This window comes from Rattus norvegicus, chromosome 7, assembly GCF_021556685.1.
Source record: "Rattus norvegicus strain SHRSP/BbbUtx chromosome 7, alternate assembly SHRSP_T2T, whole genome shotgun sequence".
Lineage (NCBI taxonomy): Eukaryota > Metazoa > Chordata > Mammalia > Rodentia > Muridae > Rattus > Rattus norvegicus.
In genome coordinates this window covers 134,745,001-134,769,518 of record NC_141540.1, presented here as the reverse complement: position 1 = coordinate 134,769,518, position 24,518 = coordinate 134,745,001, and the positions used below count along the sequence as shown (strand labels likewise).

The 24,518-nt window shown below is 43.7% G+C and overlaps 1 long non-coding RNA gene across 11 annotated transcripts in view; it reads left to right on the top strand.

Moving 5' to 3' along the window:
- Nucleotides 1–274: 274 nt before the first annotated feature.
- The window catches only part of LOC120093714 (uncharacterized), a 112,885-nt gene continuing 88,641 nt past the window's right edge, over nucleotides 275–24,518 (top strand). For 5 of the 11 annotated variants that reach the window (XR_015624960.1, XR_015624962.1, XR_015624957.1 and 2 more), the window contains exons 1-3: nucleotides 17,893–18,005; nucleotides 18,521–18,619; nucleotides 21,011–21,145. This is a non-coding gene — a long non-coding RNA (uncharacterized LOC120093714). Of the gene's footprint in view, nucleotides 747–1,101; nucleotides 2,511–17,892; nucleotides 18,006–18,254; nucleotides 18,376–18,520; nucleotides 18,620–21,010; nucleotides 21,146–24,518 lie in introns of those variants that run through there. The other 6 variants (XR_015624959.1, XR_015624955.1, XR_015624963.1 and 3 more) reach the window with 3 other exon arrangements.

Below are 24,518 nucleotides of genomic sequence, written 5' to 3'. Positions count from 1 at the left end.
AATAAATGGTCCTTGTCCTCTTTTTTGATCATTTTCCTCAGGTATTCTGTTATAGTGACAGAAAACTGGCTACCTCAACCAGTGTATACTCAATGACTTGCTTACAGAAGGGCCACAATCAGTGACCAAACTACTCACACACCGTCTCTCTGGTAAAGGCTCTTCAGAGTAAGCAGCCAGATAAGCAAGACAATGCATTCAGTTCGTTTGTCTCTGGACCATGACAGGGAACAGCAGGCATCTGGATTAATATTCTCGAATACAATGAAAAGATAAACAAGGGAAGGAATGTACTCTCTCCTCCGTGCGCCCTAAGAGATGCTCTCTGAAATCTATGTTGACATGTAGACTTTTGGGAAACGAGTCATATCTTCAGTAGATCTGAGTGTTTTCTTGGAAGTGAGCCGAGGGTGAACGCTCTTACACAGTTTATTTTTAATTTCTACTGGATTTTTACAGCAGGAGTGTGTGAGATGAAACGTGACCCCTTGCAAAGAATGGCACCAGGCGGGCACGCTACACATCTCCCGTGAAGTGGCTTCCGCCGCTCAGCCGTTGGTATCTCAAAACGGCGGGCCCACCCAAGGAAAGAGACTTTGGAGCTCATCCAAAGAAGCTCAGTGAAAATGAGGAACGGGTTGGAAAGCCGTCTTCCTGAAGAAAGGTCACAGGAACGGGGCCCGGGTAGCGTAGACGTATGGAAAGGCCAACCTACCTACATGCTACAAGAAGGTGACTAAGCAGAGGTGAGCAGCTGGTTTTAATTCCTAGTGATGACGGTGAAAGTCCGGGATAATTAATTTCAAATGGAGCTTAAGGTTAGTCCCTGTAAAGTCCGGACGACACAATAGAATCCATTAACCCGAAACGTTATAGCATTTCTTTCTTTGGAAAGGTTTCGAGAGCTGAGTCAACGGCAAGAGAAACGCACTTCGCCAGACCGGGCTAGAGAGGGAATGGAAATGTGGTTAGAGAAATCGGGCGGGGCTGAGGCTTGGGCCTTTGTGTTTTTCACTTTGGAAATGAAATTATCTCCAGCGAACTTGGCTTTTAGGAAAAGCCTTACCCTCACCCCCTCTCTCCCTTTATGCTTTTTCCTAGCGTTTCGAAAGCTCAAGATCCAAGTTCTTTTTAAGGACATTATTTTGGAAAAAAAGAGAGAAGAAGAAAAAGGAACCTCTCACCTATTTTGTGCAATACTTTTTTGGCAGGGAATGTTATAGAGTCCCGAGCAATTGGAGCAGTGATTAATGAACAATTACTGGAGGATGACAAACCAACAATGTGGAAGAGGAGGGTGTTGGGAGTTATGAAAACACCGAGGACCCACAAGGCAGCTGGTCTGCCTGTCTGCTTTCTTTATCTCTGGGCAGCAGCACCGCTGCTGTCTGTCGGAGAACGTGGCTGTTTGTACTGCTCACGGCAGGCACCCGGGGTCTCTTCTGCCTCTCCGCAGGCACGAGGCCTGTGAGCTGGAACTGACAACACTGTTTCTCATCTCGCGGAGCCACGTGAGGACGTTGGGGTTCAGCCGTGTTTTTATTATATCGTATTACCCACGCGTTGCTCTAATACAGTATTAATGTGATACAGATGTATTAATGCATTGTGGCACCGCAGATATTGGAGTATAACGGCACAGAGAGTTATGTGGGAAGGCTTTTCAAGGTCTGCGGAGACTTCCTCCATGGTCCAAAAGAAAGGAATTCCCAGAGGGAAGCCCACTCACCATAGAGCAACCGCACTGTCTAGACAGCCTAAATTGGTGGTATGGGAAAAATGCTGAGAGCACATAATTAAATCAAAATACCCTCTACCTGCCATTTGGATCACCAGCAGAAACACAAGTCGTATTAATTGCAAATGCCAGCAATCCAAAACTGTGATTAATTTTTTTAAATGCTGCTTTCCCTGCAGACAGTTTTCTTCAATTCACATATTTTTTTTTTTTGGTAGAAAAATAAATTCAAAAAGGTTCTTCATCATACAAGGAATCCTTTGTTCCACTGGCTACTGACATTTTAAACAAACTCACCCTCCAAGATAAGGGGATCTCCTGAAAGGACCCAGGCATCTCGCGCTCTTCCCCATCTGGGAACATTAAAGGAGGTTCTCACATTAAGATCCAAGATGTTTGGTCCAGATGCCATGTATGAAAGATTCTCCTGCGATCTGGCCTGGATAGTGTTGTGCTACACGGATTATGCTGATACTCGCAGGAGTGAGTTAGAAAGAAAACTCAAGTCTGGATCACTAAGTGCCCAGTGAGAGAGGGGTCTGCTGTATGGGGAAAGAGTATTTACTGGGCCTTTCCAGAAGGAAATCTTTTCCTCTGGACACAATGTAGTTCTATCTTGTAACTGATTCTCGAACTGAGACAAAGAGACACCAGGCAACCTTATAAAGGAAAACACTCAATTGGGGCTGGCTTATATTTTCAGAGATTCAGTCCATTATCATCATGGCTGGAAGCATGGTGGCACATGGGCCGACACAGTGCTGAAGAGATGGTAAGTTCTATAACCAGATCCATAGGCAGCAGGGAGCGAGAGCAACTGGCATTTGAAATCATAAAGCCCATCCCCAATGACACCTCCAAGAAGGCCACACACATCTCAGGGCCCAATAGGGAGGACTTTAGCCAAAATACCTAACAAAGGGGAGATAGAACCCGTAGAGACCATATCCAGTGGATAGGCAGGGCCCCCAATTGAGGGATGGGGCCACCCACCTCAAAAATATTAATCCAGAATTACTCCTGTCAAAAGGAAATGCAGAGACAAAGAGTGGAGCAGGGACTGAAGGAAAAGCCATCCAGAGACTGCCTTATCTAGGGATCCATCCCATCTGCTGACCCCAATCCAGACACTATTGCTGATGCCAAGACGTGCTTTCTGACAGGAGCCTGGTATAGTTGTCCCTGAGAGGCTCTGCCAGAGAGGGACCAATACAGATGCAGATGCTCTCAGCCAAACATTGGACTGAGCACAGGGACCCCAATGGGGAAGTTAGGGCAAGGACCATAGGAGCCGAAGGGGTTTGCAACCTCATGGGAAGAACAATATCAACCGACCAGACCTGCCAAAGCTCCCAGGGACTAAACCACCAACCAAAGAATACACAGGGGGTACCCAAGGCTCCAGATGGAGAGGGAGCAGAGGATTGCCTAACTGGCATCACTGGGAGGGGAATCCTTGGTCCTGTGGAGGTGTGATGACCCAGGATAGGGGAATGCTAGGCCACTGAGGCAGGAGTGGTTGTGTGAGTAGAGGAGCACACTCGTAGAGGCAGGGGGTGAGGAAGGAGGGGGTAGAGGGCTCGGGGAGGGGAAACTGGGAAGGGGGGATAACATTTGAAATGTAAGTAAACAAAATAACCAATAAAAATGAAATTCAAAACTTCAAAAAAATAGGTCACATCTATTCCTACAGGGCCACACCTTCTAGTCCCTCTCAAGTAGTGCCATTCCCTGATGACCAATCATTTTAATCTGTGAGCCTACTGGGGCCTTTCTCTTTCAAAGCACCACAGTCTTTTAGCCAGCTACAGCTGTTAACCACACATGCTTCTCTAACACAGCATCTACCGCACATGACTCCAGGCAGCACCTAGGAGGCCACTGAGTGACCAGCAGACGGATGTCCCTTTGCACGGAAGCCAGCCGAAGACTGGCATTGAGAGCTGATGCTGAGTCGCCACGACAAAATTAAATGAACGTTCATGGGAACTGCTTCCCAGAAAGCTATTTTTAGCATCACTTCTGGTCAAAACAACTGCAGGGAGCCCCAGAACTCCATGAAGAAAAATCCCCTTGAATGAAATTTCCCCCCAAATTCTGCAGAGTTGAATGTTTGTAGTTTTCACAAAGCCCAAATCTTGTCAAATGTTCATTTTTGACCTGGCTCTGGGTGTCTACACTGCACACTGGGTGGGCAGGAGTGTGATTAAGGGGAGGTAGGATTGTTTAGACGAGAACCACTGTGCCACGGTCTCGCTGGTCCCTGTTATGCAGGAAGCAGGAGGGGGAAGAACATCCTTTTTTCTTTACATGACAGTGGCTAATTCTTTTACTTTCTAAAAGCAAGGAGATAGAGCTGAGGGCTGGGCTCCATTGGTGACGTGCCTGTCAACAGCATGAGGACCCAAGATGATATCCATAGCATCCACATAAAGTCAAATTCAGTAGCACATGCCTGTCCTGCAAACCCTAGAGAGCCAGAGGCAGCAAGATGGCTGGAACTTGGTGGCCAACCAGTATCTGAATCAGGGAGTTCCAGGGTTGGTGAGAGACCTAGTCTCAGAAAATGAGGAGTAGAATAATGGAGAAAGGTGTCCACATGCCTGTGTATGCACTCACTCACACATGTAAACCCACACAAACATCTACACATATACACACATACACTTATACATAACACAAATACACACATGTGTAAATCCACACAAACATATACACATACACACACATGCACTTATACATATCACACATACACACATGTGTAAATCCATACAAACATGTACAGATATACACACATGCACTTACACACATCACAAACCCACACAAACACCTACACACATACACACATGCACTTATACTTAACACAGATACATGCATATGAATCCACACAAACATGTACATGTACTCATGCACATGTGCACACAGGTGTAAACCTACACAAACATGTATACACATTTACATGTGTACTTACACATACACACATGCACACATGCACATATGTATAAACCAACACAAACATGTGCACATGTACACACATACACACATACACAAACCCACACAATAATGTAAATATATGTACATACACATATGTAGCAACGCACACAAACATGAACACATATATACACCACACACACATGCACACATGCAGTCACATATAAAAAATTAACTGAGAAATGATTATCACTCTATCTCCACCAAAAACAATGGAATAATTTTACCATGGTGTTACCAGCGAGGGAGGAAGAGGAGCATGCGTGGATGTCTGATTCACAATTTAAATGACAGTGAATATGGGAGGTGGAAGACTAGGAGGATACATGGAGAAAAATAAGCATTTTTCTCCAGTTTTAACCAAATGCTTAGGGCAAAGTAGACTAGGACTGGGAATTCTGGCGAACGAAAGGTGGCAAGGGGTCTTCAGAAGCTGTGCTGAGAAGCATGGACTGATGAGATCAACAGCAAAGAATCCTGGCAATGCTGTATGTGGGGGTCATGAGGGGAAGGCTGGGACCTCGCCAGATTTGTATTTCAAGGACCATACCCACAGCACCAATCAGCAAGCAGGGAGGGCACCAAGTTTGTTTGAGACATATTCCAAGGATGCGGTTATGATGAGCTGAGCCAGAAGAATGGAGGGAGAGATTGACAAACAGTAGTGAGATAAAGCTGGGCGGATTGGCTGATAAATCACTTGCGGGGGAGGAGGGAGAGGAGGTGGTTAAGGCGAGCACAGATTGCTGGTTCCAGTGACTGGATGAATAATGTTGCAGTTAATTAACACAGGAAGGAAGAGTGGGTTTGGAAAGAGAAAAGTAATATCAGATCTACTTTGAGCACGTTGTATTGGAACCTGATGAATAAGACATCCAAACGGATTTAACTAAAAGGTTGTTGTCCGGTGTGAGGGTGAAATTTAACGGAACTAGGAGCCCTGTAGACCAGAGAGCACATTGACAGGGTACTGTCTGTTGTAGTTGTGGGAGGAGAATGAGAATGATGGAAAGATAGAGTCCAATGGAGTAGTTTGTTGGGGGCAGAGAGAGAAGAGCAGTAAGGAAGATTAAGGAGAAATATTCAGGAAAGTAAACAGAAAAAAAAAAGAATAGCCCTTTGCATGGTAGGGCAATAAGCCATCTGAAAATTCTCTTCTGCTGCATAATATCAGTCCTAAAAACTGTCCAGCCAGATGGGAACTACAATAGGACAGGAAATGTACAGGCACCATGACCCTGACCACACAGGTGGTATTCGTACGATTGGTCTGACATCCCACAGCACCATGTCCCTAACAATGCTTTAGACAGGCAGAGTCAAAACCTGCGACATTTTAAGACAACTGGTCTTAGTGGAAAACTGCCTTTTCAGACAAGCCATCTCCCTGGTTAGAGTTCATGCCCTTCCACTCGACATGTTCCAGACTGACATCATCCCGAAGGCTGCAAGATAGAGTGGGCGTCTAGATGGAGTGTTCGCTGTATACTTTGAAAAATGGGAGGAGGTGGTAGAAGGCCAGAACGAACCTTTAGAGAACGAATCCAAGGATACCAGGAAAACAAAACAAACAAACAAAAAAGCGTTAAAGTGCAGTCTGTCCTTGGTATATAATGATAAAATGATATGATTCTTCTAATACCTTGAGGACATCCAGACTTGGGGTGTAAGAAAAAAGAGAATCCAGAAGATGGAGAAGAGAGTTAGCATATAGTGAAAGGAAGGAAACAGGCCCGGGAAAGGAAATGGTCTTACGGCACAAAAACAATACACTCTGTCCTTTTTTTTCTCTTGTAAACGTTTATTTATGGATGTGTGAATGCCCTGTTGCATACACACCTGCCTGCCAGAAGAGGGCGCCAGATCCCCCTGTAGATGGTTATGAGTCACCATGTGGTTGCTGGGAATTGAACCCAGAACCTCTTTGAGAGCAGCCAGTGCTCGTAACCACTGAGTTATGTCCTCAGAGTTGATGAGCTGCTGTGGCAGTTTGAATAATAATACCCTCAATAGACTCCTATGTTTTGACTGCTCAATCTTCAAGGGGTGATGCTACTTGGGAGGGATTAGAAGGTGTGGCTTGGCTGGAGTAGCTGTGGGATTGTTAGGGGAAGCGTGTCTCTTGGGGTTGGGATTTGGGGTTTCAAAAGAACCAAGTCAGGCCCACTGCCTTTCTCTTGCTGCTGCCTTTAGATCTGGAGGTAGTAAGAACTTCTCCAGTACCACGTCTGCCCGCTTGCTACCATGATCTCCTTTATGCTGACAGTGGACTAAACCTCTGAAACTGTAAGCAAATCCCAATTAAATAGTTTCCTTTATAGGAATTGCTGTGGGGGCTGGAGAAATGGCTCAGCGGTTAAGAATACTGGCTATTCTTCCGGAGGACCCAAGTTCAAATCCCAGCAACCACATGACAGTTCACAACTGTCTGTTACTCCAAGATCTGTCAACAGCTTCACATGGTTATACAAGCAGGCAAAGCATCAATACACACACACACAAAAAATGAAAAATAAAGAGGAGGGAGAGGAGAGAGAGAGAGAGAGAGAGAGAGAGAGAGAGAGAGAAAGAGAGAGAGAGAGAATGGAACACTAAAACATTTGAGAAGGAAGAATGACAAGAGAGGTCAACTAAGACAACTGCAGACAACTGTAGACAGCCAGGTGCAAACAGGACACAAAACTCAGAATTTCCCCATGTAGAGGTGCCAAAGAGGCCAAGGATAAATGTCAGGTTGAGTGGGGAAGGGAAGGATACAAGTGGAAACGTGATTGAACCAGGGACCTGCACACTAAGCACTTCTGTGTTCCAGCCCAGTTTATGGGTTATGTGGCTTTGGGAGCAAGGCGCTGCAGGTAGGGGTGGGGAAGGACTAGAAGGGAATGTAAGCAAGGAAGCTTCAGGGTCAAACATGTAAGCATTGAAACTCCTGAGGCCCAGTGTGGGTGGGGGAAGCTCTTGCTAACTCATTTCTTCGATCTGAAATAAATTCCAGTGTGTAAACAACTGTGGCGTCTTTAAGATGGTCACACAGAGGAAGGCCTTAAGGTAATGTCAATGAGTGGTAGGTACTTCACAAGGCAGAGTGCCTTCACCCAAATTTTAACATGGTCAATAGAGTAAGATAAAATAAAACACCATCTCTCTCCTCAGCTTCCACTACCCTTACATAGCTAATTTACTGATCAAAGACAGTGTTCAAAGAAAATGTTCCTACAACCTCGCCCAACCAGGGCCAGTCAGTGGTGACCTCCCCGGAAGACAGGATGGTGAGGAAGAAAGGATTCTTTGTGGAAAAGCGGTGTTTAAATTAGATGAGGAAAAAAAGAGATAATTTTTGTCTTAAATAGTAGAAAATAGTATTCAGCTAAGTACAACAGAACAGAAAAGACATTTTAAGTTTGCAGTTGTAACAAAATGGGCATAGATGGAAACATGAAGTGTTATGCATTGCAAAACACCAAACCAAAACCCCTTGCCAGGCCAGTGGAATGTCTTGTGGTAGAGTTTCTATAAAGTATCTCCTTTGGGCAAGTAGTTGGAGTTGAATGGTTTTGGTCTCTGCGCGGGTATGGCCTGGGAGAAGAGACAGAGAAGTGGGATTTCACCAGAGAAAGAGGCTTTGTTACAAGCACACAGTCAACTCTTGAGGGCCTAGCAATGCCTGGAATCAGACCATTGGAAACAATTTTAATATTAGTCGATAAGAAGTAAAATTCGTAAAGAATCTTGCTGGATGGATTACAGTTACAGTAGATAAAATGAGCTTGTGTCTTTAACCTGAGAATAAAAGCATGACTAGAAACGTCAATTCCCGCTTATCTAAGCTGACGTGACAGACTGTGAGGGGTGGTCACAGAAAGAACAACAGACTCGAAGAGAGGGGAAAGGTGCCCTGCTGTATGGTATCCACGTTTTTAGCTTGGTTGTCCCGTTGCCGTTTCCATCCAGATGGCTGTTTCCCTGCTGGAACGTGGGAACACAGCACTCGCACACGTCTTCCATTTGCAGGCTTGTGGTAGAGGTAGTTTCTGCTCTGACTTTGAAGGCAGGGAGGGGCGTAACTCAGCAGAGGGCGACGGGGAGAGCTTCCTTTCATGTTTTATATACAATAGGAACCAAACTATGACGTTATCCAGCCACAGTTCTTTGCAAAGGTCGGCTAGTCTCGGCTGATTGTGCTTTCTTGCCTCAAAGTACTCTTGATCTAAAATAGATTATGGGGTCGGGGGAGGGGGATCTAGTGTTGCTCTCTCAATTGTGAATTCCTTCCAACTACCTGCTTTGGTTCCAGGCTAACAAATATAACCTTGGCTGAGTAACTCCTTCCCCGCCGAAATCAATGTTTTGATTTTCTGTGTAGACCCTGTGAGTCTTTTATTTGTTGTTTAATTGTTCCTTCAGGTGTTTGGGTGTTTTCTTATAGTTTACGTGTTTTCTCTTAAAGGTGTTGTTCGTTCCCTCCATTGCTTTGGTAGGAGCAGTGACTACAGAATAGGTTTTAATATGATTGGGGTAGGAGTACGAGTATGGCAAATAAAAGAAATCAATAAATCATATTCATCCTTTTCCTTTATAGGATAGCAGATATATTTATTTTTCATAGGAGACAGAAGAATGACAAGCGGTATTTATCAAATACCTCTGATCTACTCAGCACTGGTGATGGGCTCATCAGTACCCAGATGCCCAATGAACACAGAGAAACAAACAGAATCGTGGTTGTATCCCCACCGCCCCCCAAAGTCTTTGTCACCTTGTTAAGGGGTAAGACTCGGCAGTTGGTGAAAATCACAAGGAATGTTTTAAAACCGTGTACATCTATTAACCCATAGATGTAATTTCAACGTCGGTCGGTCCCTCCTACCCTTGGAGAAATGACTCTAATGGCTACAGGAGAGTTGTTGAGTGAGAAGAAGATGGGAAGTGAATGCAGGGTCCATGTGGTCTGTTCTTTTCATCTGGAGCATCTTCAACCACAGTCAGAAATTCTGTTTTCCATCAGCATATATTTTTCTCTAAGCTGTGGAGAGCATCTGCACAGGTTCCCATGACAGCCAGCCAGCTTCTTATGAAACAAACAAGAAACGGGTGAGAGGGAAAGAAAGTAATACTGGAGAGTCAGTGCTCTGGTCTTTGCTGTGCTTCCCTTCACTGTGGGTCTCTCACATCGAGAAAGTTCTCATTCAGCTCAGAGAAAGGTACCCCTGCCTTTGCTTGGAGATTGCTGTCTTTCATCAATCTGGTTCTTTTTCTCGTATCCCATCTTACCTCTCCTATTTCTTCATGTTTCAAGATGTGGAAAAAAAAAACCCGTAGACAAATTTGAGGGTTAGTGGTAGACCAATATGGGACAATTTCCAAATTATGTTTACATTTTAGGAGGGACTCTTACTTAAGCTGAAAAGAATGGGTAAGGAGAGTCTACGAACAGTGAGGATAAAGACAAGATTGCTTACCCAGCTGGAAAGAGGGGACATTCTTGTGCTGATCAAACCATGCAGTTAAGACAGCCGATTTACATCATCAGAAACAACTCAGACCACAAAATTGAACATGGAGACTAAACTTACGGCCCTGACCTCCTTTTTAATGAAAAAAGGGGGATGGAGGGGAGGAAGCCACCCTGCCTGAAGATGTCAGTTAAACCCTAGACTCACCTACTGATGACCCAGCTCTTCCTGAAGGCTTGAATGAAAACAGGGAGCTCAAAACATAGGGTATTGCTAAGGTTCATTTTCCACACAAACCTAGAACAGTTTCATCCATGACTTATCCAAATGGGTTAGCCTCAGTGAGATTTCTTAGTCAAGAATGGGAAGAAAAAAGTTAAGTCCAGGAAAAGAAGAGAAATAGTCAATGTTGATTCGAGGAGGGAATTGGGGTGCCAAGATGCCATCTAAGTGGCTGGAAGAAAAACAACACAGACAAACTCAGGTATAATGGGAGCCAGGAACAGGCTGTGCTTGACAGCCCACGACAGTGAGGGATCACACTGTGACCTTGGCTGCAGTGGGACAGCTCCAGGGTATGGGTCAGTCTTTTTCCAAGTGTCACTGGGTGCCAACTCACTGTCGGTGGTGATCAGAGTGAGGGGACATTTCCCAGCAGTCCTGTCTTCAGAGGAAGAAGCCTAAAGAAAGAAAGACACACAAACACATAGGCACAACAGATACACAGACACATAGACATACAGACCCACAGACACACAGATACACAAAATCACAGACATACAGACACACAGACAATTGAGGACTGGGTACACCAGTTTCTCAGATAGAGAAGGCACAGGACCACAGTAGGTCTGCAGGTTTATTATGTAAGTTGAACAGGGAGTGGGGTTACTAGGACATACACTAGGAGGCAGGATTTATGCACACAGCTGTACCGAGGACAGGTCAGCTATTCTCAGTAGGCTCAGCCTCCGTAGGGGAGCAGTCTTAAGACTGTAGATATTCAAAGGAGAAAGCTAAGGTGGACAGCGTGTGCACACATTGTCAAGACTTGCACACAGAAGACTTTGCCACCCCTCTGAGCCTCAGTCCCCTAATGCAGGAGGGGACTTTGTCATTCTCCCGTGGGTTTGAGGGTATGTATGGTCCTTGCTTTAGCGGCTTATGTCACACGTTCACACAACACTCGGCACTCAGGCCTTCTTTCTTGCTGCTCCACACTGCAGCTGACGTCCTAGGGTCTTGTCTGAAGGTGGTGCTTAGAATCTCTGCTTTCAGCTACATTGGATGCTTAGGGACTGGCGGGAGCTGCTTCATTGCTGTTTCAGAGCTTTTCTGTGGCCTTTCTTACATTTAAGTTTATTCTCTTCTTGCTTTGCCGAATTCAAAGCTGGTCTTTCCCAGCATCCCTTGAGGCACCTCCTCTCTGATTACGTCTTTAAAGTCAGCCTGAGAGAACGGGAAAGCAGGAGGGAGATTTGGTACCTCCATAGCTATTGTCGCTCTTGGTGGCAGACTACCAGGAAGCTAGATATGTACTACTTAAAGCATAAACGTTACAGCACATTCTACCCAAGAGAGGACTAAACACCAAGACTGAAGTAGACTGTGCTGTGTTACAAAGTGACTCATCCTCAATGATAAATATAGACTGTCTCCCACACACAAAAACAGATGTGTCGGGCATGTCACCTATAGACGCAGCTTTGCAAAAGCTTCAGAGTAGCAGAGATCTGCTTTCTAAAATAATGCTTCCCATTTGCATGACGTTCTCTTCCAGAATATCTCTTATTCGGTCTGGGTGGGGGTGGGGAACTGCCACAAAGTAATGTGAGGCTCAGCTAGAAGGTAACGGTCCGCCAAGCACATGGCCGGAAACAACCACCACGTGCTGGGGTTCAGACTGGACTGTCTCAGCGGTCTGCCCACCCTCAAGAACAGCAGGAGATTCGAGACAGCTTCAGCTGAACAATGGGGACTCAGAGCAGCGAGTCTGCGCTCAGACCTGTGAGAACTCTGCCGCAGGCACTCGCTGCCGAGTACGCACCATGAAATCCCATCAGACTTTGCAGGAGCTTGTCCGAACTAGGAAGCAAATGTGCCTTCTGAGTTTCTACTTCAAAAGCCGCAAGGTGGTTTGCTCAGCTGTGCTTGCACTTGACGATAACTTTGGCTCCACTTTTTCTTTTATGATATCAATAGATATGCATTGGTTTATTTATAAATTTTATATGCACATGTAAGTATATATAATATATAATGTAATATGTAATATATAAGTATATATGATATATAATGTGTATAAAATATATAATGTGTATAAAATATCTTTACCAACTTGGAGGACAACCCTCACTTGGAGACGAGCTTGCCGGCCAACCACTTTCTTGTATTTCTCAAACAAGAGACCTTTTTATTTTACCTTCAGTGTAAATTCGCACCACAGGAACATTCCTAAAAGCCTTTCCTATTTTGTGAAGGTTGGTAAAAGCTGGGCTGTCATTCATCTCATTTGATCACGCACGCGTTCTACTAAATATGCAGCAATATGTATGATTCTTAAAGGGAGGACTTTTTACTTCTTTACTTAAAGGTGACAGGAATCGAACCTAGAGCCTCAGACTCGCCAGGCAAACACTTATCTCTCAGCCCACCCTCAGTTCACGGCAGTATTTGCCAGCAGAGGTCAAGAGAGGTCAGGGCGGTTGACCTGTCCAGTTCCCATCCCTCTGTCCTCTACACCTTATGGATGTGGTAAGTGACCATCAGATATGGATCTACCGTGACAGCATGGCCTCATTCTATACAGTGAATTAGCAGAACTTCAACATTTGCAGGGTGAGAAGGGACGCCACAGAGATGGAGAAAATGTTTGCCCAGAGTACGACAGCAAGACTGGTAGAAGAATTCATCAGTGAGGCTTGACATGCGTCAGAGCTGAACTCATGCAATGATCTCAGACTTTAGTACGGAGAAAAAAAAGACTTCTTTTTTTTTAATTGAAAAAAACTTTTATTTGACATATTTTTATTATGCTTTCCCTACCCCTAACTTCTTCCAAATCCCCCCACCTCCTTATCCCCTCAACTTTATGTCCTTCTCCCCTCCACATACTCTAAAAAACAAACAAAACCAATAACAAAGAGAAAAAAAACGAGAAACACACACATGACGCGAAAACGGAAACCAAAATGCACAAGCAAAAGAGCAATAAGACAAAAAAACAAAAACAAAAAACAAAAAACCAAAGAAACAAAGCACCATGAAACAAAGAGTCTACAAAAATAGCAAACAGACAAACAACGAAAGCCCAAAGACGATTCCATTTACAGGCAGCAAATTCTGAAAGAAAAAATTACTAGCTGCATGAATATATCCCATAAACCAAGGTCGTGAGTAAAGTTTAATAGACATTATTCACTTTATAGATGATCACGGATAAAAGCAGGACTTGGGGGAATCACTGGGTCACTCGGACAACCCTTCAGACAATGCTGGTCTGAACCGAGACAGTAAGGAGAAGAGGTTTCCTTCCAGACAACAGGGATGTCAAAATTCCAGCCTGACCGAGAGGAAAAAGTGCAGATCTAGGGAATATAAGGGTCTGTGTCTAAAGCTCAGTTTCTGCCCTGTCTCAGACAGCACAACCCTGCCAGTTAGTTTCTGTCAGCTTCGGGGTGTTCGGAAAGGGAAGGAAATGAGTGTTCCTTGTCTTTCCATGCCAACCCTGCTCTAATCTCAACGCTGGCTGATCCAGAAGTGCTTTCGTTTTAATTAACCCTTTCCTTCGGTCTAGCTGAGTAAAATCAGCCCTGTGGGGTTCTCACTGGGGTACAAAACATCATGAACCTATACATCAGTGTGTGCCTCTCTGAGACCCCACACAGTAACTGGAATTCTTCACATGCCTCAGATTAAAAACATTTTACCCCCCCCCAAAAAAAAACAAAGCCCTCCCTGCTCCTTTCTGATGTTTTAATCACTAAACCAAAGACGATAGATTAGTCTCTGACCTTGGTCATTCCTTCAGTTAACCCGTGTTGTATTCATCTCATTTCTGTTACCACCTGATACTATAACTAGAAAAATGCACACACACACACACACACACACACACACACACACACACACTATGTGTATGTGTGTATATATATATATACATATACATACATATATGTATGTAGACATACTATGTGCTGCTGCAGTTTTGTGCAATGTTTGACTCTGCAAATGTTTCTTTATAAAATAACCATCTAGCCTATCTGACACCATTTTTCTAAGGAGAGATTAAATTATAAGAGAAAAGTCTAGTAAAATGAACTTCTCCTTTTTAAGGAAACCAGAACCTTTGTCCAACCTGTGAAGGTAATCCCCAGCAATCTTTTCAGCCACCATCCTATAGTACACTCCTCCACAGGGACCGCAGTTTTGGTCTTTGAAGTATGTTACTTAGTGACAAGCTTAACCTGATCAGCTCAATGCTTCCTCTTAACACTCCCTTCCCCCACCCTAAAATTGATTCTAGCTCCGAATATTTATACATTGTAGGATCAGGGAAATTAGAAAACGCTAGCCCTCAGTTACCAAGTTTTGTACCCAACCAGACATAGTGTCTTTTTTTTTTTTTTTTTTTAATGACTGAGTTACCGTTGAAACATGAAGCACACCTGTAGATTCCAAGATCTCACCTCGGTGATTTATGCTTTGATAGTACGCATTTAATTACAGCGATGCTATCACTCTTGTGAAGTAAAGCCGTGAGTTTAGAAGCCTGCTCGGGCGCTGGGGAGTGTTCCAGAAAAGACCACCTGACACTGAGGCAACAAGACTGGGGTTTCTTTCTTGCATATTACCATCGGGCTGCCCAATAAATCAGAGATGGCAATTTGGACTCATTCATTAACAGGCTCCACCCCGTACGCCCCGTTTACCGCAACATTTGCTGTGGGCCTACCATGTACCAGACACCATCAGGGTGTGGATCCACCAAGTGGCTTACATGGAATGCTGTCTCAGACCTTAAAGAGCTGGAAGTCTGGGTGAGGGAGACAGACACGTAAACAAATAATTACAGCGCCATTTGAGAAGGGCTGGGGAGTGGAGGAATGCTCCCTTTAATGGAGATGCTAGCAGGGACGAGGCTGTGGTGACCCTGCTGAGGAGAGAAGTTGAGAGTGGGCCAGAGGCTAGTCAACGGAGGTGACAAAGAGGTAGATTTACGATTGAGGCTAAATCCAAGTGCTTGAGGAATTCTGAACTTAACGGGACGTTTTTGAGACAAAGAGTAATATAGTTTATGTATATATTTGCAAGACATGTTTTTTCCACCTATGGCTCCGCACTTCTGCATGTGATTGTCCGCTGTGACATGTGCCTGTCTCGCTGCATTAAACATCTCCTGCTTGCTTCGGTTCTTAAAACAAAGCCAGCGTGGAAAAACCTAGAGCTTCCTTTCCCCCATGTTTTCAATGTGGGAACCCTGTCAGTGATGATGCCGAACGCAACCAACTGTCCAATGCTCTTCTTCCAAGATTTATAACTACCTCAAATCTCACGGGAAGTAGGCAAATAAAACTGTAATTATCCACAAGAAGAAAGCTGCAGATACGAACTCATGAGGGTCACGGTGCTTCTTTTTATCTAATTTAGTCTCGAGATGTTGGGCTTCTTCCAAGATGCTCGGGTCATCGATGTCTTTTAACACAAAAAAGGCAACAGGGGATTGACTCTTTGCCAACGTTTTCACGTTGTCTTAGTCCCATTGTCACCAAGCAGAGAGTCTTATCACATTTTTCTCTTTCTGTTAAAAAAAGATAATTTCGGAATTCTCTCTAGCCACTCCTGTCATTGTCTTAAAGGGGCAGACCACATTCCTGAACCCAAACCACCAAGGACACACCATTTAGTCAACATTTAATGGTTCATGGTAAAAGAGACGCAGGGAAATTTAACCCATTTGACTGGGTGATTGTCACAGATTCAAACAGGTTTTTAATCAATCAACGTAGTCCATAATGTTTTCTGAGGGTCAGTTTTATGTTGGGGACTGTAACAGCTATATTGGGAAGTATAGTGCAGTACTTATAGCCAAACACTATCAGTCGGAGTCTCTGCTGTCAACAATGCTTAAGAGAAAGTGAAATAAAGGAAGCCTCCCAAGAGTAACGATTTGGGCATATGGCTCCAATCAGTTGCTGGAGACATAAATCCAGCTAGATCCATCGCTCGAATTCAGTTTGTAGATAACCTCTGAGAACTTAAATATATTAGCGGCCATTTCCCCTGAGCTCACCCACCCCTTGCCTTGATCTTGCCTTCTCAAAAGAAGCTAGATTTAATTTACACATTTTTGTCGCCGTAATTAAATCCAGGGTGTGACTATAAAGCTTTCCGATCATATATGGTCTGGCAGAACTATTGAAAACAGCCCCCCCCCCAGACAACCAGCAGTGGGGAGTAGGGGGCAGAAACGGAGAGAGAGGGTTGGTCGTTCTGAGAGGCAGGTGAAATCTAGTTATAATTAAGCTTGTTAAAGTCCCAATTTCACTTCAGTAAAAGGCACAAGGCTCCAGCTGGTGGCCAGCTGCTCCCTAGACCTTTTCCATACCAGGGGAAAAGAAAAAGGGCTCCGTGACAGACTAAATTAAGGCCTTATAGGTTTATTTTAGCCAACCTATCTTATCTAGGTAAATTAATTAAGCAGTGCCAGACACTAAATTATCTCAACATTCAGAAAACAAGTTTTCTCAATCAATGAATATACCTAGATCATTTTATAAATATCTCAGTCTACTCACATGCACCAATGTGGCGAGAGCATATGGCAAGATTTACACAGCTCATTCGGGGAGAGCTTGGATGTAATTCAAGGCAGATAACCTTTAAGAAACTCCATTCCCTTGGATTAAGCTTCTTTTTCTTCTTTTTTTTTTTTTAAACCAGAATGTGCCCGATTTCTTGAAGTTGTGTGTCGGGATGGAGAAATTGAACAAAGACATTGTAGGAAGACATTATAAAATTTATGAATGGAAAATGTTCAGGAATTGAGTTTTAGCAAGAGTCTAGGATTTGCAACATACAGGAACCAAGAAAGCAAATAACCTTTCTTTACGTTGTGGGAGACCCCTATAAATTTGCATTTTTATTGTTATCTTGACCTGGGAGTTGGCTCTCTAGAGATAAATGGTTCACAGACATGTTTCACAAATCTGGATAGATGAACTAGAGATAGAACTGACTGCAGTCGTAGGCTAGAACGGAGATAGTAGAAAAAGGGAACCAGCAAGGTAACAGCATGAAATCCTTGATTTACTCCTCCACCCTGACCCCTACCCATGACTGAAAATGACATTCAGTCTTTGCATTGGTCTCGCAAGGCCACCAACTCACTAGAGAGTCTTTATATTTCTAAACATAGGACATACTTTTAAGTCAAGTTAACGTTTGGGTAAAACGTTTAGAGGAAGTGCTAAGGGACATGTGTCAATTGGCTGGAAGAGTTTCAGTGTGGAACATGCCTCCCTGTGAGCCCTTAGGGTCAGCTAGGAAAAAAAAATGAGTACTGAGTACCTTCTCTGAACCAGACACTGGGAATGGATGGATGCAGTCTGCTGTCCTTATAAGGCTTCCAAATCAGCCGGGAGACGCTTACCACACATCATGTGTGTCAGATACAGAGATTCGAGCACAGAAGGCAGCCTGGGGTACTTCAGAGGGCTGGTAATCTGGAAGCAGGGAGGTGACTGGCCAGTGTAGGTTTCTGGAAGACATTATTCACATGATGAAATGCCAAGATCACCCAGGAGCTGGAGGAGAAAAGCTCAGTAAGCAGAATAGCAAAGGCAGAAGCCAGAAAGATAGCAAACTGAGGTTGGGAGAGATGCCCGGTGCAAAGAGCGGGTTGCAAAAGAAAGAGATAGAGTCCAGGAAGGAAGGAGGAGTCAGGTCACGGAAAGACTCGCAAACCCGCCAGCAACGAATCTTATGAATCCATCAATCACAGGAACAAATGACCCCAACTTGAGTCTCACTTGTCGTTAAGCAGTCACGCAAGCCCACACAGCCTTGGCTTCCTGGCCGAGGAAGTCTTGCATCAAGTATTCCACATTGTTGTTTTAGACAGGAGACGAGCTGGGGGTTGAGGATTTTACAGATTGCAGAAATTGTATTTATGAACTTACAGGAATGACTGCAGTAAGTCAAGTGGAGTCCAGTTTACGGAGGGGAGAGTGCAAGCAAGCAAGACGTTTGATTTAGTGACGCCTTTGGGGGATACGGGGGAAATTTCTTTTAAGTGAGTTAACTCTTATTTCAACGTTCACATTTATCTTCCCTGCAGATCTCTCGTCATTACAGTAGCCGGTCCTCGGATATTTGATTCAGAGCTCTTCTTCTGGGGTTTCTGGCCCATTGCTCTCTCTCTCTTTTTGTTTCCCAGGTAAGAATCCATTTACCTCTGTGTGGCTACCACAGGATAGCAGGAAAATGAGAGATGAGGAAAAGCCCCGTACAAGGGCAAGGCGTGGGCAAAAATCCCCCAGTGTGTTTTCACATGATTTCGTGGGCTCTCGGTTTTCGTTCCCCTAATAAGCTGAGGGTTAAAATCTTCCAAAGTCGCTGAAAAGAAGTTAACGTGTTACTTGAAGCCTTATACTACTAGAAGTAACACGCATCCTCAAGGAGGGACTAGGTCAGTAACATCCAGGTGAAGAAATGCAGTAAAGGACTTAAAGTCTTGTGTTTGTAAATTCGCTGAAAAACAGCTATAGGTCCGAGGAGACATCTGAAACGTCATCATCTGCTCAAAACAAGAAGATAAGCTCCTCAAGGCAGCCCATCTGGCCTTGGTGAGGACAGCTAACATCAGGGTCTTTTGCACAGAGTGGGTGGTTTTGACCTTGGAAAGTACATTTTTCTAATGTGTTTGTAATAGGATAAAAAATGTATTAGTCTTTCTTCAATGATTCAATTTAAGTATTTTTTTTAATCAGTAAGTTGGAGGCAAATCTAGGGCTTACCTTAATTTCATTAAGCCTGTCGAGTTACATATTCTATTCTTTAACTTTTATTTAATTAAGAAAGTATAAAGCTACAGAGCGATGTAATCCCTGCCCTCAATTAGCTTAAAATCAAATGTTCCACGTCCTCTGCAACCCTGTAATTATAACAGGCATTTGGAAGCTGCTTGGCTAAAAGGCATTGGGTCCCCACTTGGGCCTTCGGAGAAATCAAACGGAAAGACTGGTACTGTCTTCGTCTTGCATCTGTCTCCTGTATTGTGAGACGCTGTTTACCTCTACAGGCAGGCACGATGATTATGTGAGGAGTGTCTTTCTAGAAACCACTCATACCTAAGCTCCCTCCTCCCACTCTGTGCAGAAGGCAGGAAGATCAGAGGCACTATTTTATCTCCCTGTCAGCTCTTTACAAGGTCACGTTCCAGATGCCATGACCATCCCCACCCCAGGCACCCAAAGGTCAATAGTCATAACCCTAAACGTGCAGTCACCTGGGATTCTAGGAACAGAAGAGCCCCAGGACACCCCACCCTGCACCAAGGGCAATTATCTGTGATGGTGAGGCAGCACCATGGAGACAGAATTGTCACCTGAGAACCAGCAGCCTTTCATCTTAAGCAATGAGGACTTCCGTGGACCCCCTTGAAGAACGGGAGCTGAAGCAATGATTAAACAGCCCATGTCCTAACAGAGACTGCTTAATGATGTATAACTTTTGTGCCTGCCCCAATTCTTCTATTTCTAAAGCCCATGTCAGCCCCACAAGGACAGACTTGGAGTTCCTGCAGCCTTTGTTTATCTGCATCCCTTCCAAGCCAACTTCCTAACTCTCCTGCATGCTTCTTCACATTTCTCCTTAAAATTGGCATGGAAAGATGATGGCTGAATGTACCACATGGACCTATTAGATCTGGGGATTTTCCCTCAAGCACAGGTCACATAATGAAGGTGGTATAATTTAATACCACTAAAGGTAACGGATGCAGTCCTGACATCATATGCAGCTCAAATTATCAAGTGTCAGAGAGAGAGAGAGAGAGAGAGAGAGAGAGAGAGAGAGAGAAGAATCTCTCCCCTCCAAATGTCACATGCGCTAAATCGGAAGGCATGCTAAATAGGAAATGTCATTTGACTGAATGGAACACAGGGAGCTTAAGGGATAGGCTGAATGCACAAGGCCTGGAATGAGTGAGTGCTGGCTACTCCATCAGGTCAGTTCCTGGAAAAACCAAAGCAAGAGATTAGTGGCCTAGGAGTAGAGTTTATCATGAGATTGAAGGGTGTCTCTGTATCTCTCTATGGTTTCATCTCTCTCCATGGTGGGAAGGGACAGAGGAAGTGGTAGCCAAGGCTACAAGTGCCTTGCCTGTTGCCATTTTATCAGTCTAGGTGCCCCGTCAGAAAGAAATACAAGAACCCTAGGAAAGGTACTTTAGGAGGCTTGAGGGGATATGATACTCATAAAAGTATCAATCTCAAACTACTAGGGAAGGCTGAGACAATTACAAAGGAAAGGGAAAGAGATAGAGCAGAGAGAAAAGGGGAGGGGGATCTGTAGGCATGTGTGGGAAAACTGCAGACATGAGATTGGCTCTGGATACTGTGTTCCTTCAGCCACATCCTTCTCCATCTATGACCCCAAATATAGACTTTCCTTCCAGGTTTGTATTCTCTAGTTCAATCCCTCAAGACATATACCCCGCAAAAGATGTACTTCCAAATAACCAGGAGGTTAGCTTCAAAATTCAGGCAAGAAGTTTCATCCCTGAACATGTGGTCTTGTTAAAATATAAATGTTTTGTGCATTTCAGACATCAAGAAGTCATTTGAGACCTAGTTAATGTAAGTGGAACTTCCAAACCTCCCCATCTTTAAAAGTCTCCTCAGACTTCTGTGACGTCCGTGCAGCGGCTGGGGAGTTGTGTCATGACCTCAGATTCCTCCAGGTTCGTGTTTTCCACTCAATGACTTGGTCCTTTTTTGTTTGTTTGTTTTTCTTCCTAAACCAGGATTAAACTCAGCCCTTTCATTTGACTTTTATAAAGAACTTATATCCTCGGAAGTAAGTCAACAGGAAACATTTTCCTAAGGCTTCCTCACCACCAGCTGGATCTGACTGAAGATTTGGTGGGAGGGTGTTCTATTGCAGAAATGTGGTTAAGTTTAACTGAGTTTCAGACCTCCTATTGGCCATTTCAGAACACTAATCATCCAACCACAACGTCTTCTCTCACTTTGTCCCTCCCCATGACAATGCAACAATCTTTTTTTTTTTTTTTAGTATTTCTTTTTCTTTTTTTATTAACTTGAGTATTTCTTATTTACATTTCGAATGTTATTCCCTTTCCCGGTTTCCGGGCAAACATCCCCCTAATCCCTCCCCCTCCCCTTCTTTATGGGTGTGCCCCTCCCCACCCTCCCCCCATTGCCGCTCTCCCCCCAACAATCACGTTCACTGGGGGTTCAGTCTTAGCAGGACCAAGGGCTTCCCCTTCCACTGGTGCTCTTACTAGGATATTCATTGCTACCTATGGGGTCAGAGTCCAGGGTCAGTCCATAGGTAGTGGCTTAGTCCCTGGAAGCTCTAGTTGCTTGGCATTACACCAACGAAGATCACGTCCTCACGTCTCCAAGGAAGGGGCTACTGGGAGAAAGAAAGGGTAATAGGACAGTATCTGAGAAAGGGCAAGAAAGAGATTTCCGATAGTTTTTCTTAAGCCCACTCCCTCAGTCTAGAACATTCTTACGCATACATTCCTTTACAGGCCCAGTCTTAGTTTCAAGTATCAAGCCTCAGAGTGATGCCTCTTCCCTGACAATTCTATGCACAGTATTCACTCTTCACTCATTTATCACATTAGACTGCTATTTTCTTCATAGCCCCCAGTTTCTCCTTCTGTGTTTCCTATTTATTCTTTTTGACTCATATCTACGAAGCAAGATCTCAATGGCGCATGTAGCCTTTCATTTCTGTTCTGTCACTGCTATTGAATAAATAGGAGCATGAACAAAGTCACTGTCCTCCAAAACCTCAGCTTACTTCAGGCAGAATGACCTGGCAGAGAATCTCTAAATTATGGTTATAAACAATGATGGGGGTGCGTGTTGCTAGGTGCGTTGGGACAGAGGGGAGGACGAAGACAAAAGTTTTCTAAAGACAACGCAGAAGGCCCTGAAGGGCATGACTGAGATGAGGGTCGATGCAGAGAAGGCTGAGAGTTTTATAAGAAGATTGGGGTGGGATCTAACAAACATAAGAAGGAATCTGGAGCAAGGCTGGAGAGAGAGCTCAGCAGTTAAGATCACTGGCTGCTCTTGCAGAGGATGAGGTTCAGTCCCAAGTGATAGAGACAGCTCACAGTCCTCTGACTCTAGTTTCAGAGGATGTGACACGATCCTCTCAACTCTGAGGGCATCGGGCACACACATACACACACACACACACACACACACACACACACACACAGGAAGGCAGGCACACACATGCACAAGATAAGATGAATACTCTAAAACATGGATGTTTGGTTGTTTTGATGTTTGTTTGTTTTTGTTTGTTTGTTTGGAGTTGAGATTTAATCCCCAAATAGTAATCAAACATTAAAACTTGTAAGACTTAAAAAATAGACCAGGGGAGTCACTAAGGAAATGAGAAACTTCTCAGAGATGAATGAAAATAAAAATCAACATATCAGAATGTGAACAATACCGTGAAAAGGTGTGAGGGAAACCCGGAGCTAAAAGCAAATGCATTAAAAATAAGCAAAATGCCAACCAAGGCTGTCAGTCTGGAACCAAGAAAACTAGAAAAGGAAGAAACTAAACCTAAGATAACAAAGCAACAACAACAACAAAATTATTAAACTTTAGAGAAGAAATAAACAAAATAGAAAAGACAAAAACAACAGAGACATTTTATAAATTCAAATTTGGCTGGTTGGTTCTTCAGAATGGGTTAGAAAGAAAGAAAGAGAGAGAGAGAGAGAGAGAGAGAGAGAGAGAGAGAAAGAAAGAAAGAAAGAAAGAAAGAAAGAAAGAGAGAAAGAAGAAAGAAAGGAAGGAAGGAAGGAAGGGAGAGAAGGAAAGAACAAAATAACCTGAAAATCAGAATTGAAAGGAGGTAGCCACATCAACGCTAATTCTGCAAAACCAGAAATGAGCTGTGAAAGAGCACACTGAATAATTAATTGTACTGCCAAACAGGAATAACAGGATAGAGAATTATGGAAAGAAAGAATTGATAAATACTAAATTAGTGAAGAAGTAGATAGAAAACCTGACTAAGACTATGTACCAAGTCGGGAGATTAGATCACTTGTCTTACATATCCCAACAAGAGCAACACAATCTCAGGGACTGGTATCCTGGCTGATGAAGTAAGAGAGAGTTTTTACAAAACGGAGCAGGCGGTCGAGATGCCTCAGCAGGTAAATATGCCTACGTCGAGTCTAATGACTTGACCATTCCTGGAATCCACAGGATAGAAAGAGAGAATCAACTCTTCAGCAAGTTGTTCTCTGGCCTCCACGGGCATGCTGTGGTACCCAACCCCCACACCTATTCAGACAAAATAAATAAGTAGGTGTTAAAACGAAGGCATTAGGACTTGGGAGGAGGCTGGGAATGAGACTCAGTATCACCCCACAAACATTTAACAAATTAAGTAGAAACACTTTCTATGTCATTCTGTAAAGTAAAAATTACCCAACCATTAAAGCTAGACAAAGACACTGCAGAACAATGACCTGTATAGATAGGAGGCAAAACTCTTAAAATATTAATTCCACAGACAATCATGCTGTATTAATTCTGTTTCCTACTTACTATTTTTACCTTCATTTCTATGATGTAAGGGTAAGAATCATGTTTAGTAGGTTCTCCAGGCTGAGACTAGTTTCTTGCTCCCTCAAAGGTGGCTGGTAAACATTTATCCATTACTTTGGTGATGAAAGCCCTTTGGCATCCAAATAATCAGGAACACGGGTATAGGTTCCGCTGGAACTTATTCCTGGAATTCAAGGATGGTTCCATATGTAAACATTAACCAGCGCAATGCATTACACCCAACTGTTTCAAAAGTCACTTAAAATATTTAACACCTTTTGATTAAAAAATATACTAAATATACCAATGATGAAAACAGCATCAACAAAATTAAACATTTGCATGCTTTTTAGTAAAACTGACTTCACTCTGTAATTGATTCCACCTCATCCAATAAGTTGATGGTCTGAAAGGTATGAAAATACAAGACACAAGATCTGAGCAAGAAGGATCCTCTGAGAAAACTTGCTTTGGGGTTCACCTGCACTATCCACTCCT